Here is a 15,788-nt window from a genome sequence, read left to right on the forward strand (position 1 = left end):
ACATTGTGAATGCAAGTCAATGTTTACATGCTAAATCAGAGTTGCCAGATTCCGCTTAAAATAGCAAATTGTGCTTATTTTCAAAGCTTGAGAATTTAGCTTTAAAGTAGTTAAAAAACTACGAATTTCGCAATTTGCTATGTACTTTAGTGTACTATTTTAAAATAAGGTTGGTTTTTAAGCTGCAAGTCATATGAATCTCAAAAAAAGTATATTATTAACAATCTTATCTCCATAGTTCACTAGTTTCTGTAAATCAGATCTGGTAACTGTAGGCCAAGTACTGGAAGACTCAAGACACAATGTGTTGAAGCTATTCTCTTTGAAGAAGTCATCTCGACAGGATCTTCCAGCTCCAGCTATAAAACTTCACCAAACATGGATCTACCTAGTACATCAAATGGTAAGGAATTACTAAACTGTACAAAGTTTTATGCTAGAACATTTGTTACAGTCCCCTGTTCTATGTGTACTCCATCACATAGTGACGGAGTATGTGGGAATAATTTTGTTAACACTGTCCATTTGACATGGTGGTGGTGTATGGTGCTGGTGGTGTATGGTGCTGGTGGAGTATGATGCTGATGGTGTATGATGCTGATGGTGTATGATGCTGATGGTGTATGATGCTGATGGTGTATGATGCTGGTGTATGGTGCTGGTGGTGTATGATGCTGGTGGTGTATGATTCTGGTGGAGTATGATGCTGATGGTGTATGATGCTGATGGTGTATGATGCTGATGGTGTATGATGCTGATGGTGTATGATGCTGGTGGTGTATGGTGCTGGTGGTGTATGATGCTGGTGGTGTATGGTGCTGATGGTGTATGATGCTGGTGGTGTATGGTGCTGGTGGTGTATGGTGCTGGTGGTGTATGGTGCTGGTGGTGTATGGTGTATGATGCTGGTGGTGTATTATGCTGATGGTGTATGATGCTGGTGATGTATGATGCTGATGGTGTATGATGCTGGTGGTGTATGATGCTGGTGGTGTATGATGCTGGTGGTGTATGGTGCTGTTGGTGTATGATGCTGGTGGTGTATGGTGCTGGTGGTGTTTGATGGTGGTGGTGAATCTGACACTGTCATATATATATATATATATATATATATATATATATATATATATATATATATATATATATATATATATATATATATATATATATATATATATATATGAGGGGTACCACCTCTGGTGCAAGTGTAGGGACCCATAGCCTCGGAGAAGAAAATAAAGAGTACTCAGAGAAGACCTTGTGGATCCTCACTGAACACTTTCATATTTTCTTCTCCTACCACCCTTATTCTTTTGGTATGTGTGTATATTTATCTAACTTTATTTGAAAACGTCATTACACAAAAAAAGTTACAATATTGATTATATATATATATATATATATATATATATATATATATATATATATATATATATATATATATATATATATATATATATATAATGTATGAAATAATCAATGAAATGTCAATGAAATAATCCTTTCCCTTAAAACTAAGTCTAGTGCCCTCGAGGAGATACCAACTTTAATTTACAAAAAAGCCTCCAGATCTCTAGCCCCTGCTATTGCATTGCTCTTCAACAAGTCACTTGAACTCCAAACCTTTCCTGACATTCTAAAAAAAGCAAGAGTAACCCCTGTCTACAAATGTGGTGATCTCACTGATGTTAACAACTACAGACCTATATCAATCCTGCCTAACTTGTCAAAAATATTCGAAAAGCTAATCTACAAGCAGCTTTACTCTTTTCTAGCCAAACACAATATACTTAGCTCTTGTCAATATGGCTTCAGACCCAAAAAAAGCACTAACGATGCACTTATTAGTATGATTAACTTAATTCACGCAGCTCTTGATAAAAAGGAGTTTCCTGTTGGGTTATTTGTGGACCTGCGTAAGGCTTTTGACACTGTCAACCATCAAAACCTTCTTCTTAAATTACATCATTATGGAGTCAGAGGACACTCCCTGCAATACCTCAAATCTTATCTTACTGACAGGCTCCAGTATGTTTCTGTGAATAATACAATTTCTCCCACCCTACCCATCAACATTGGTGTTCCTCAGGGCAGCATACTTGGCCCTCTCCTCTTTCTCATCTACATTAATGACCTTCCAAATGCCTCCCAACACCTCAAACCAATTCTATTTGCTGACGACACAACCTTCATTTACTCCAGTCCTGACCCCCTTGCTCTAAATGCCACAGTAAATACTGAGCTAGAGAAAGTCCATCTTTGGCTAACTGCCAACAAACTCACCCTTAACATTGACAAAACGTTTTATATTCTGTTTGGCAATAAATCCTCTAATCAGATAAATCTCAAAATAAACAATACCCAAATTTGTAACAAATTAGATGGCAAATTCCTTGGCGTTCTCATCGACCACAAGCTGAATTTCCAGGGTCACATTCTAAATATATCAAAAAAAGTTTCAAAAACTGTTGGCATTCTTTCTAAGATCAGATATTATGTACCCCGCCCTGCCCTGGTTACTCTCTATTACTCCCTCATCTATCCATACCTCAACTATGGTATTTGTGCTTGGGGTTCTACTACCCAAAATCATTTACGTCCTCTTATTACCCAACACAAAGCTGCTATTAGGACAATATCCAACTCTGGCCCCAGACATCACTCGGTACCCTTACTCAAATCTCTGAATATGTTAGATATTAAGTCACTGCACATTCTCTCTTGTGTATTATACATATATAAAACGCTGAACTGTAATGCCAATCCTGACCTCAAAAGCTTCATTGAAGGTTGTAACAGAACCCATGAGCACCACACCAGGAATAAATACAGTTTTGATATTCCTAGAGTACGACTTAATCAAACTAGAAATGCTCTACAAATCAAGGGACCCAGAATGTGGAATGACCTTCCCAACCATGTTAAAGACTGTACCTCTCTCAACCAGTTTAAGATAAAAACTAAACACTACCTAATAAATTCCCTGTAACCCACCTCACTCCTTTATTGTCAACCCATGTCTGTTATTTTTTTATTATTATTTTTTTTTAATCAACACTGTTTGTCAACCTATTGTATTTGTGCTGCTTTTTCAGTCATGTTCCCCCTTTTTTTTATCTTTATTTGTATTTGTTTTCAACACTTTTTATTCTTTATGCTCAATTAGTATTAAGTTCTAGATATTAATGTTTTTCTTGCCCGAAACGCATTGCGTAATAGTGGCTTTAGGCATTGTATGTACTAGCTCTATCTATATATCAATCCATTAATGTAACATCACTTGTATGTATGTACCTTACCTGAATAAACATATTTATTTTATTTATTTATGTAATAGGACCCATTATCACCACACCAGAAATAAATATCTCTTTGATATCCCCAGGGTCAAACTTAATCTGTGTAAACACTCTATGCAAATTAAGGGACCTAGTCTATGGAACTCACTCCCTAGTGAATTGAAAAACTGTAAAACTTTTGCCTTATTTAAAAGCAAAACCAAAAAGTACCTAACTTCATCTTCTTAGTTTCCTACACTGAGCTTTAAATTTGCTCTGTACCTAGTGTTACCCAATCTCCTAATTTTTATGTAATTTCAAACAACCTTATCATTGTGTTCATTGCTGTCTTCTTTTATGTGCTAGCCATATGCTGTATTGTGACTACCAATTTTTTTGTCAACTACCATTCAAGCTGTCATTGCAATCAATCTTAGCTACCTATGTGCTTTAATATACTGTACCTACAATTTTCTCTCATCTTTTTTTTCATTTCATGTAATCTGTTATCATTTTTTGTCTATAATTTTGCAAGTATTTACCTCCTTAAAATTTTCTTAGATTAAGGACCTGCCCGAAACGCTGCGCGTGCTAGTGGCTTTACAAGACTGTAATTACCATATTTGTATCCTCACATTCCTTATGTACATTCTTGTATATGCATAAATAAATAAATAAATAAATAAATAAATATATATATAATTTTTTTTTCTTCCAATAATATAGTATTCGCTTGAAATTAACAGCCTGGTCAATCAGGCTGTTGGATTCAACTCCTCTCAGTTTTGTTATACGAGTTACAGCATGGTTAATCACATCCAAAATTAAAGTTATTTCCAGATGCAGTCCTAAAATTTTTAACATTGCTCTCACTAGTGTTAATGTAGATTATTTCATAATTTAAATAATATATTTAATTACTGTAGTACATTTTAACAACAATTTAACTTATAATTTTTGCAGCATAGGTCATTTGAATATAAGTATTTTATTAGAAACTATTTCCTTCAGGTCTTCAGGGAAAATTCTTGAGGAGATGCACAAACTGCAAACAATGTGTGCATGTCCGAAGCAATGTTTGCAAGTTCTGCCAGTGTGACTTCCGAAACAGTAGAGAATTAATGAAGAAAGAAGAGGAAGCCCGTTTTCTACTTAAAGGCAAGAAGGCTTTAGAACGAAATACAGCAAGCCGGGTTCTACGAAGGATTGAAAATCAGGTATTGAAGTTTGTCTACATCTGTTGTATTCATTTGTATTCTTCTTATGCTGAACTTGCTTGATAAGGTATAGAATCAACATGAATAATGCTGTACAGTACTTACATACTATTTGTTTATTTATTTATATACAAGTTAGCACACTGGGATTATGAGAGTACATAGCATTGATGTTTTTACATTCTTGTAAAGCCACTAGCACACATAGTGTTTTGGGCAGGTCCTTAATCTAACAGATAATTTTAAATAGGCAATTTAAAGCTTAAATGGAAAAAAATTGGCTGGTACATTGTAAGAAAGTATCACAAAGATTACTATGTACATTAAAGTAAAATTTGAGGGTTATCAACATATAAATTGTAGCATAATTTGAGGAATATTTCAAGGTATAATATAGTAAGATATGCATTCAATATAACAATCATGATATAAGGTGATAGCAATGATTACAATGGAAAAGTTGTATGGTTTAGGCACATATATTCTGGCATTGGATTTCATAAGATACAGTGCGAGTTTAATACACTAGTTAGGAAACTATCAAGAAAAAATTTAGGTACTTTTTGGTTTTATTTTTTAAAATGGCAGAAGTTGGACAGTTTTTAAATTTGTTAGCGAGTGAGTTCCATAGACAAGGTCCCTTTATTTGCATAGTGTATTTACACAGAATAACTTTGACTCTGGGGATATCAAAGATATTTATATATATATATATATATATATATATATATATATATATATATATATATATATATATATATATATATATATATATATATATATATATATATATAATTTCAATTCAATCATCTCTGTCATTGATGTATATGGCAAAAAGTGTGTGGCCCAATACAGCACTATGTCTTAACGTAATGGGTCCAAGGGCCCATAAGGTCTCGACAGCATTAAGGGCCCTTTAGCAAACCAGTGTGCTGGGGCCCCCATGACGTCTTTGTATCATTTCAAGTTTGTACATGTACTTCTTAAGATATGGGCACCATACAACTGCTGCATATTCTAGCTTTTGTCTAAAAAAATCATGAACAATTTATTTATTATTTATCCATGAATGCCAGAACTAAACCCTGTGGTACTCCACTCGTGACATTTCTCCAGTCCAATACATTGCCTCTGATTACTGCCCTCATTTTTCTATCAGTTTGAAATTTTTTAATCCATGTTAGAAGCTTACCTGTCACCCCTCCAATATGTTCCAGTTTCCAGAACAAACTCTTATGTGGAATTCTGTTGAATGCCTCTTTTAGGTCCAGATAGATGCAGTCAACCCAACCATATCTTTCCTGTAAAATTTCTGCGGCTCGATCATAGTAACTGATTAAATTTGTTACACAGGATCTTCCATTTCAAAATTTTTTATTTTTTATTTTTATTTTTTTTCCAGCACGCACAAGGAAGCTTGATGCAGATAAACTTACATTAGGATCAGAAGGTGATAGCGATAATGCCTTGGAAAAAAATCCTGACGAGCTACAAGTGCAGCAGGTGCATAAAGTCCAAAAAGTACCGCAGGTGCAAGAAATTCAACAAGTACAAAAAGTTCCGCAGGTGGAACATTTACAAAAAGTTCCGCAGGTGCAACAAGGGCTACCATTAGCAATCATTCAGAAACAGCAAGAAGTACAAGTAGTAAAATTTGAACCACAGGGAACTACACCAGGAAAACAGTGTAGTAACAACGGAATGGGAATTTTAAAATACCTGAGGAAACAGGTAAAAAAGGACAAACAATAGAAATGGTTCCTTACACCTTATTATTTGGTAGTTTATAGGTATTTTACTTATAATACTTTATATTATGTCTACAGTTTATAATTTAGTTTACAGTTAATTTACTTTTCAACTTCCATATCTTACATGAAGGATTTTTACTGTTTTTCATTTTTAAAACCTTATTAGTATCATTTATAGTTTAGTGTCAATTCACTTATAATACAATATATGGAATAATTTACTAAATTCATTTAACTATAATAAATTTAAATAAACATTTTTACCCCAGGATGAGTTTCAGTCACCCTACCCAAAAAATTAATGTTTCTTTATTACTAATCTTGTGAGAGGTAGCTTATTGTGCAGCCCATACTCATTCTGTGAGTGTTAGTTTATTGTGCACCCCATAGTCATCATGTCACCCAAGCCTGCTGCAGCTGCACCTGAGGGGTGGTGTAGGGAACCATTAGTGTACTATTATGATTTGAGAGAGAGAATGCTCTGTGGACAGAGCATCAATATGGCTTAAGGCATTAAGCTTTGCCTCAAGATGAAGCTTGGGCTGATCTCTGATTTGCTTCTTGGGAGTCTTCATTTACGTGCACCCCATACTCAACCACTTTGTAGTAATTAGCGACCATTTCCTTGAATTAACTGCTTGAACTTTTTCAATATATCAATAAGGTTAATTTGTATAAAGTATATAGTATTTAATTAACCTAAATGTATGATTCCGAGATATATCAAATGTGTTCACAGAGAAATCACAGTATCGTGATATATCACGGGAACTGTGATGAGGGTTTGAACCCCATGCACTGAGTGCTCTCAGATGCATGCTCTAGTTCACTACGCCACGACATGGTCAGATGAATTGCAACTTGGAGTACTACTGCACCCACAAGGATCCCAAGGCTTCCACTGAAGCCAAACCAGGTTTCACACAATTCCCCCATGAACTCGGTCTCTGTCATTCAGTAGTTCTGCCTTTGATGCCCCCATTTCAATGTCTTTCTCCATGTATTGATATATCACAATAATATGAATTCTATGTGTATTGAAAGGGCCATCAGAGGTAAAACTACTGGAGGACACAGACCAAGTACATGGGAAACTGCATGCACAACCGCCCATGGAATGGGTATGGGGGTGCATAATTAACAAAAATTGAATTGTGGGTTCATTAGTACCCTAGGTTGCAATTCTTTTGACCATGTTGTGGCGCATTCAACTACAGCAAGCATCTGGGAATGCCAAGCCCATAGGTTCGAACCACTCATCACGGTTAATGTGATTTGTTCATTAAATTTATTATATTATTATTATTATTATTATTATTATATATTATTATATTATTATTATTTATTATATAAATATCTTTGATATCCCCAGAGTCAAAGTTATTCTGTGTAAATACACTATGCAAATAAAGGGACCTTGTCTATGGAACTCACTCGCTAACAAATTTAAAAACTGTCCAACTTCTGCCATTTTAAAAAATAAAACCAAAAAGTACCTAAATTTTTTCTTGATAGTTTCCTAACTAGTGTATTAAACTCGCACTGTATCTTATGAAATCCAATGCCAGAATATATGTGCCTAAACCATACAACTTTTCCATTGTAATCATTGCTATCACCTTATATCATGATTGTTATATTGAATGCATATCTTACTATATTATACCTTGAAATATTCCTCAAATTATGCTACAATTTATATGTTGATAACCCTCAAATTTTACTTTAATGTACATAGTAATCTTTGTGATACTTTCTTACAATGTACCAGCCAATTTTTTTCCATTTAAGCTTTAAATTGCCTATTTAAAATTATCTGTTAGATTAAGGACCTGCCCAAAACACTATGTGTGCTAGTGGCTTTACAAGAATGTAAAAACATCAATGCTATGTACTCTCATAATCCCAGTGTGCTAACTTGTATATAAATAAATAAACAAATAGTATGTAAGTACTGTACAGCATTATTCATGTTGATTCTATACCTTATCAAGCAAGTTCAGCATAAGAAGAATACAAATGAATACAACAGATGTAGACAAACTTCAATACCTGATTTTCAATCCTTCGTAGAACCCGGCTTGCTGTATTTCGTTCTAAAGCCTTCTTGCCTTTAAGTAGAAAACGGGCTTCCTCTTCTTTCTTCATTAATTCTCTACTGTTTCGGAAGTCACACTGGCAGAACTTGCAAACATTGCTTCGGACATGCACACATTGTTTGCAGTTTGTGCATCTCCTCAAGAATTTTCCCTGAAGACCTGAAGGAAATAGTTTCTAATAAAATACTTATATTCAAATGACCTATGCTGCAAAAATTATAAGTTAAATTGTTGTTAAAATGTACTACAGTAATTAAATATATTATTTAAATTATGAAATAATCTACATTAACACTAGTGAGAGCAATGTTAAAAATTTTAGGACTGCATCTGGAAATAACTTTAATTTTGGATGTGATTAACCATGCTGTAACTCGTATAACAAAACTGAGAGGAGTTGAATCCAACAGCCTGATTGACCAGGCTGTTAATTTCAAGCGAATACTATATTATTGGAAGAAAAAAAAATTATATATATATATATATATATATATATATATATATATATATATATATATATATATATATAATCAATATTGTAACTTTTTTTGTGTAATGACGTTTTCAAATAAAGTTAGATAAATATACACACATACCAAAAGAATAAGGGTGGTAGGAGAAGAAAATATGAAAGTGTTCAGTGAGGATCCACAAGGTCTTCTCTGAGTACTCTTTATTTTCTTCTCCGAGGCTATGGGTCCCTACACTTGCACCAGAGGTGGTACCCCTCATATATATATATATATATATATATATATATATATATATATATATATATATATATATATATATATATATATATATATATATATATATGACAATGTCAGACCACGAAGGAAAAATGAAACAGGAAATTTCCTTAAGTACTTTCGTATATTAAATACATCTTCAGAAGGTCCATCTGAAGATGTATTTAATATACGAAAGTACTTAAGGAAATTTCCTGTTTCATTTTTCCTTCGTGGTCTGACATTGTCACATTCTTAATCACGTGTTTATTTTCGTGATATACACACACACATATATATATATATATATATATATATATATATATATATATATATATATATATATATATATATATATATATGACAGTGTCAGATTCACCACCACCATCAAACACCACCAGCACCATACACCACCAGCACCATACACCACCAGCATCATACACCAACAGCACCATACACCACCAGCATCATACACCACCAGCATCATACACCACCAGCATCATACACCATCAGCATCATACATCACCAGCATCATACACCATCAGCATAATACACCACCAGCATCATACACCATACACCACCAGCACCATACACCACCAGCACCATACACCACCAGCATCATACACCACCAGCACCATACACCACCAGCATCATACACCACCAGCACCATACACCATCAGCATCATACACCATCAGCATCATACACCATCAGCATCATACACCATCAGCATCATACACCATCAGCATCATACACCATCAGCATCATACTCCACCAGAATCATACACCACCAGCATCATACACCACCAGCACCATACACCAGCATCATACACCATCAGCATCATACACCATCAGCATCATACACCATCAGCATCATACACCATCAGCATCATACTCCACCAGCACCATACACCACCAGCACCATACACCACCACCATGTCAAATGGACAGTGTTAACAAAATTATTCCCACATACTCCGTCACTATGTGATGGAGTACACATAGAACAGGGGACTGTAACAAATGTTCTAGCATAAAACTTTGTACAGTTTAGTAATTCCTTACCATTTGATGTACTAGGTAGATCCATGTTTGGTGAAGTTTTATAGCTGGAGCTGGAAGATCCTGTCGAGATGACTTCTTCAAAGAGAATAGCTTCAACACATTGTGTCTTGAGTCTTCCAGTACTTGGCCTACAGTTACCAGATCTGATTTACAGAAACTAGTGAACTATGGAGATAAGATTGTTAATAATATACTTTTTTTGAGATTCATATGACTTGCAGCTTAAAAACCAACCTTATTTTAAAATAGTACACTAAAGTACATAGCAAATTGCGAAATTCGTAGTTTTTTAACTACTTTAAAGCTAAATTCTCAAGCTTTGAAAATAAGCACAATTTGCTATTTTAAGCGGAATCTGGCAACTCTGATTTAGCATGTAAACATTGACTTGCATTCACAATGTAGTTATTTATTTTTCAACAATTTAAAACGAGTTATGAAAATACACACATTGGTACATTATTGCAAAGGCACTATACTATATATATATATATATATATATATATATATAAATTGTTGCAAGTCGAGCAACAAATATTTTACATTGAACAACAAATGAGATTGGAAAAGCAGTATTGCCAAAATAGACCCCAGACACACCCTGTGGGTAGTAATGGACCCCCATACCGACCCTATGAGGGGTAGTGGACCCCATAATAACACTATGGGCGATAGTGGACACTATACAAACACTATGGGCGGTAGTTGACTTCATAGAGACCCTGTGGGCGGTAAGGGACCCCCTATCGACCCTGTGGGCGGCAGTGGACCCCCTATCGATCCTGTGGGCGGCAGTGGACCCCCTACCGACCCTGTGGGCGGCAGTGGACCCCTACCGAACGTGTGGGCGGCAGTGGACCCCCTACCGACCCTGTGGGCGGCAGTGGACCCCCTATCGATCCTGTGGGCGGTAGTGGACCCCCCCCATATCGACCCTGTGGGCGGCAGTGGACCCCCTATCGATCCTGTGGGCGGCAGTGGACCCCCTACCGACCCAGTGGGTGGCAGTGGACCCCCTGCCGACCCTGTGGGCGGTAGTGGACCCCTACCGACCCTGTGGACGGTAGTTGACTTCATAGCGACCCTGTGGGCGGTAGTGGACCCCATACCGACCCTGTGGGTGGCGGTGGACCCCATACCGACTCTGTGGGCGGCAGTGAACCCTATATACTAATCCTGTGGGCGATACTGTACCCTATAGTCATCCTGTGGGGGCAATGGATGCCATACATATCCAGTGGGTGTTATTGTACCCCATACTTATTCTGTGGGTGGTTGGAGCCCCATACCCATCCTGTGGGTTATAGTGGACCCCATACTCATCCTGTGGGTGGTATTGGACCCCATACCTATCCTGTGGGTGGTTGTGAGCCCATACCCATCCTGTCGGTGGTAGTGGACGCAATACACATCCAGTGGATGGTATTGGATCCCATACCCTTCCTGTGGGTGGAAGTGATCCCCATACCATTCCTGTGGGTGGATGTGACCCCCATACTCATCCTGCGGGTGCTATTGGACCCCTTACCCACCTAACAGGTGGTAGTGGACCCTATACTAATCCTATAGTTTCCAATAATCCACACCATACCATCCTGTTTGCAGTAGTTTACCCTATATACATTCCAACATAACATCGTTTTCTGTTAGCGTTCCTACAAAACATTCTTTAAAGATTTCTAAAGCACAAACTATGGTATATAATATTGATTGGTGAAGCACTTATTCTATGTAATAATTTATTGTGCTTATTATAATTTACTAAGAACAACTAATATTTCTCAAAACAAAACTACGAGCCTTCAATAGGATGTAGCTGATCTGTAATATTATAAGAGCATGGACAATAGTAGGTGAATTTCACAACCCATGTGGGACCTGAAAACTACAATTTTCGTTATAATTGAACCAATCACGACTATTCAGCTATCTACGTTGATGGACGAGTACTGTGAGACGTAAATTGGTACGTGAGGAAGAGTTTGAGCCTTGGTAAAAAAGTTAACTGGGAATATATCACATATGTACTAAATCACATTCCACATATTGACTTTAAGCACTAGTCATATATGTACTGTCTTGTGTGAGAACGGGTTGTGTTAGGATATGTACCTCAAGCCAGGGGAAACTTCTAATAAACAATATGTGTCACAGACCAGGCATTGATTCTACGTCGATAACAGCTGGAAAGTCTAATTTTAACACTCTATGAACAATCACACCCAATTCCAGGCTTCATTGAAGGCGTTAGTTTCCGCAATAGGAGCCAATTCTACTTAATGAGGGTCATGGTCGGGGACGATCCCAATAACCCTATGACTTTCCCCGTACAACCACAGATCACCATGGAATGTTGCAAGAGGCTAACCACAACAGTCTTGTGTCACATCCTTCAACCAACAGACATTTTGTCTTATAAAAAGACTTACTTACGTACAATTCTATTTATAACAGAAAATTACGTCTATTTAGTCTATTTATAAAACAAATTGTCTTATAAATAGACTAAATTTAGTCTGTTTAGTCTATTTAGGTCTATTTAGTCTATTTATAAGACATAAATAGTGTTATAAATAAACGTAATTTTCTTATATATAGACGTCATTTTCTTATAAATAAAGGAAATGACGTTTATTTATTAGAAAATGACGTCTATTTATAAGAAAATGACGTCTATTTATAAGAAAATGACGACTATTTATAAGAAAATGCCGACTATTTATAAGAAAAGGACGACTATTTATAAGAAAATTACGATTATTTACAAGAAAAAACATTGCTCAGATCACGAGTGCCACATCTACACTACACTCAACCACCACCACAGAAACAATCACGAGAAAACGCCAAGCCATTTCGACTATATAGTTCTTTGAAGGGACCAGAATAATAAATTGGGATGGGACGGGGGAAAGGAATGGTACCGAACCACTTGTGGACGGTCCAGGGATTGAACACCGCCATACATAAAGCGAGACCGTCGCTCTTCCGTCCACCCCACGTAATTGGGTGGAGGATCTAACAGATATTTTTCGGTACTCAGGGTTATAAATCTTGGAATATATCATTGCTGTGGTGGCGTCTCTGGGAGCAGGTTTGATCTCACTGGTACTTAATTAAGCAGATTGCTCTGAGAACGGTGTGTGTGTGTGTTTTTCCCCGTCTCGAGTCTGTCTTCTGCAGTATTCGAATTTCGTTTTGTTTTTTAATCCCTAACAGCTTCTGTTCTCTCAAGGGGGGAAAAGAGCAAGCGACGTATTACTCTCTAGGGACCTGATATACAGATTTTTCCTTTATGGTCGAGAGACAAGAATTGCTTTACCTTCGCAATGCTCCTCCTGACATTGATTTTTATTTTATTTACGTTAAACGTGACTTTCGTGAATATGGAGGATTTCCTGACCTCAAAACTTCAAACTTGTATGCGACATTTTCCTACAGAATGTTGATATCATAACTTGTATAGGTAATCAGCTGATATTCAGTTTTTGTTAAATGCAAAAAAAAACTGAAAACTAATTCAATTTGGAACTGCAAATAAAACGCAGTCAATTCTTTCCTAAGAGCAATAGTATAAAGTACCCATCACATCCGGCCTTCATATCCGGCTGTCTCTCCCTGTTTGATAACAGAAAAGTGGTAGTGTTGCAACAATACTGTGTATGTGTGTGTATGTATGTGTGTGTGTGTGTGTGTGTGTGTGTGCACGCGCGTGCGTGCGTGCACGGTGGACCACGTGTGTGTCAATCTTAATATCTTTAACGATAACGATATTGTAAATCAATGTAATTGGCCGTTACTGTTGATTTGAGATAATTATTAAACGAACCAATTACATACTCCTGTGTGCAGCGAATAAAATGATTAACAGTTATTAAATGAAAAGTATTTATTTCGTACAACGGATGCAGCATAAACGGCAACAGGAGAGTATGTTCAGTAATTAGGAATCATGTTGATGATATCAGCGCCAAGCATTGCAAATATTTAAACTCATCGTCAATTGTAGTTTAATATACAAGTAATATATTTACTTCTGTCGTTAAATGAACTTCTATTTATTTATTATGACTGTATTTAAACATTCACTGAGATTGGCTATGGTCATATAACAGGCTGAAGGCTTCACTATATGACATTATACGAGTTTCAATATGATTCATGAGGAAACTGGAATCTTCACTATAATTCATAAGGCAATGGGAAATTCACTATGGTTCATGAGAAACTTGGAAATTCACTGTTTTGAACCACAGTGAGGCAATGGAAGCCTCACTATGGTTCATAAAGGCACAGTGAGCTTCAAGATAAGGCAAAGTGAGCTTCACAATGTTGAATGGGAACTTCAACATGGTTCACACACATATCAGAGTTCTCTTCACTTTTTCCATCCCAAGCAGACTCCTAGTTAAATACCAAATATTAACTTCAGCTCTGTTAGTCCACAAATCTGCTACTTGCTTTTTATCCAATGATATTCTACCTTGAACCCTGAAAGTTGTTTCACAATCCCTACAATACAGTCTATTTAGGCGAATAAAAGAAGGTTTGATATGTTTGGGGCCGAGTCAATAGAGTTCTTCGTATATGTCGCTCTACATAATTTTTAGTAGTTTCACAAATCTACCTCGCATGCTTTTCCATCAAACTCTATAAAAAATATTAAAAATCATGAGACTTAAAACGCTAAAAAAATATTAATATTATTGTCTCATGAGACGAGGAAAAACATGAAAAAAACATGGCACTTAAAAGGCTGAACAAAATATTTATATTCATGCCTCCCAAAGCGCTGAAAGATATTGATATAGATGGCTCTTCAGACGTTGAAAAATCCTATAAAGTGTCACTTCTTTTTCCAAGGATGGAAAATAAGTAACGCGGTGGATTACAAATCACTGAAAGATTTTTCCTTTTTCATGTCATTTGAATATTTTTTAGAAATATTTTGAGAAGCAATTGTGTGCTCATGTGTGCCATTTTCATATTCCTATAGATTGGGGAATCAGACTTTATAATTATTAGAGATTGATAAAATGTTAAAGTTGAGATATTACAGATGTCAGAACCAACTTTCATATATTTTTGTTACTTGTTGTTTCTCTATTCAACAGTATCTAATAAAGTTAAAACTAACGTGGAATAGGCACAAGTTTTTTAACAAAATTATATATAAAATAGTTAAAAAAATATTTAGGAATTACGGACGCGTGTTTATAAATTATATTTCAGCAAGGATCTTTCTTCTGTGCTAGAAAGTTCATCAAAGTATTTCAGTAGTTCGGTGATCCTACATTTCTTAAGCCATATGAAATTCACTTGGATATAATGGTTTCTCCTATATAATGACGACTCGGGGCTGACGCTACAAGGCAGTTAGATAGATAAAACCTGTTAGCAGGAAAATATCAGCACGTCATCCATGATTTATTCTGGCTGTTGGTGAGTGCAGGTCGTGTGTCTTGGCCACCTCTCCCCGTTTATAAGTTAAGGACGATTTACAGAATGTTATAAAATGTTCTGTCTGTTGAGAATCCTGTTCGTATGTTCTCCTAATGCTGCACTTAACGCGATGTTTTGGTGCAGTAAATGTTGTTATCTTCATGGGTCTGGTCGCGGGGGTGATGAGTAAGGTGAGTGAAGTGTTGAACT

This window comes from Procambarus clarkii, chromosome 14, assembly GCF_040958095.1.
Source record: "Procambarus clarkii isolate CNS0578487 chromosome 14, FALCON_Pclarkii_2.0, whole genome shotgun sequence".
Classification (NCBI taxonomy): domain Eukaryota; kingdom Metazoa; phylum Arthropoda; class Malacostraca; order Decapoda; family Cambaridae; genus Procambarus; species Procambarus clarkii.